Source organism: Eumetopias jubatus, unplaced genomic scaffold (genome assembly GCF_037043125.1).
Source record: "Eumetopias jubatus isolate StellerSeaLion01/CBP00866 unplaced genomic scaffold, mEumJub1_p1.0 scaffold_17, whole genome shotgun sequence".
In the NCBI taxonomy this organism is placed as follows: domain Eukaryota; kingdom Metazoa; phylum Chordata; class Mammalia; order Carnivora; family Otariidae; genus Eumetopias; species Eumetopias jubatus.
Genome location: NW_028274823.1, coordinates 24305965 through 24308011, shown reverse-complemented (window position 1 = coordinate 24308011; position 2047 = coordinate 24305965).

The window sequence follows — 2047 nt, the reverse complement described above, 5'->3', positions numbered from 1 at the left end:
CACCATTTGTTGAAGAGACTGTCTTTTTCCCATTGCACATTCTTGCCTGTTTTGTCAAAGATTTATTGATCAACCATGAGTTTATTTCTGGGCTTTCTGTTCTGTTCAATTGATCTATGTGTTTTTGTTTTGTGTGTGTGTGTGTGTGTGTGTGTGTGTGTGTGTGCGCACGCGCCAGTGCCATCCTGTTTTGATTACTATAGCTTTGTATATGTTGGAAATTATTTAATCCCCATGTATTTGTGTTCTTTCCAGATTTTTTCTTATGCTTGATTTCAAGTTTGATAACATTGTGGTAGGAAAAGATGCATGATATTACTTCAATTTTTTTGGAATTTGTTGAGACTTGTTTTGTGACCTAATATGTGATCTATTCTGGAGAATATTCCATACACACATGAAAAGAATGTGTATTTTGTTTTAGGATGGAAGGTTTTGAATATATCTAATCCATTTGGTTCAATGTGTCATTCAAAGCCAATGTTTCTTTGTTTATTTTGTTTGGATGATCTATCCTTTAATGTAAGTGGGGTATTAAAGTCCCCTACTATTATTGTATTACTATTAATTACTTAATTATTAGCTTTTTCATGTATATTTTAATTTTTGTGAGTGATATAAGATAGTTGTCTAGTTTCATTCTCTTACAGGTGAAAATACAATTTTTCCAATAATCATGCTATTTATTGAAAAGACTGTCTTTTCTCCATTGAGCATTTTTGGCTCCAGTGTCAAATATTAGTTGGCTGTATATGCTTGAGTTTGTTTCTGGGCCCCTGATTCTGTTCCATTGGTCTATTTGTTGTTTTTATGCCAGGACAATTCTGTTTTGATTACTATAGCTTATAATACAGCTTGAAATCAAAAGTCTAATACCTACTGTTTTGTTTTTCCCAGGATTGCTTTCATGATTGAGTCTTTTGTGGTTCTGTATAAATTTTAGTGTTTTTTTTCTACTTATGCAAAAAAAATGCCACTGGAATCGTGATAAGAATTGTATTGAATTTATACATAGCTTTTTATAATACAGGCATTTTAACAATTTTAATTCTTCCAAATCATAAACACAGAATATCTTTCCATTTATTTGTGTCTTGGATTTCTTTCATCAATATCTTATAGTTTTCATGTATAGTACTCTCACCTCCTTGGTTAAATGTATCCCAAAGTATTTTATTGTTTTAAATGCTATTGTAAATAGAGTCATTTTCTTATGCTTCAGAAAATTTATTGTTACTGTATAGAAAAGCTACAGTTTTTGTATGTTAATTTTGTATCCTGCAATAACTGAATTCATTGATCTAATATTTTTTGGATGAGTCTTTAGATTTTTTTCCCTGTATATAGCATCATGTAATTTGCCAATAGAGACTATTTTACTTCTTTCTTCCTAATTCTGATGTTTCTATTTTTTTCTTGACTGATTGCTCAAGCTAGGATTCCAATACTATATTGTATAGGGATAGTGAGAGTGACACTTTTGTCTTGTTCCTGATCTTAGAAAGTTTTCATCCTTTTATTATTGAATATGGTGTTAGCTGTGGGCTTGTAATAGATGGCCTTTATTATGTTACATATGTTCACTCAATACCTACTTTGTTAGAAGTTTTTATCATTAATAGATCCAGAAAAAAAAATTGACAAAATTCAGTATCCATTGACATAATTTGATTTTTTCTCTCATTCTATTAATATGATTTAATATGTTTGATTTATAGGTGTTGAACCATCTTTGAAACCCAGGAATAAATCCCAGTTGATCATGTAAAATAATCTTTTTAATGTGCTGATTTATTTAGTTTGATAACATTTTATTGAGAGTTTTTTGTGGGGTTTTTTTGTGTGTTTGTTTGTTTTTTGTATCTGCATTTATCAGGGATATTGACCTATATTTTCTCTTCCGGTAGTGTTCTTTTCTGGCTTTGGTATCAGATAATGCTGGCCTCATAAGTGTTCAGAAGTGTTCTCTTCAATTTTTCTGTAAGAGTAAGGATTACCATTCTTGTTTAAATGTTTGCTACAATTCATCTGTGAGTCCATGTGGTTC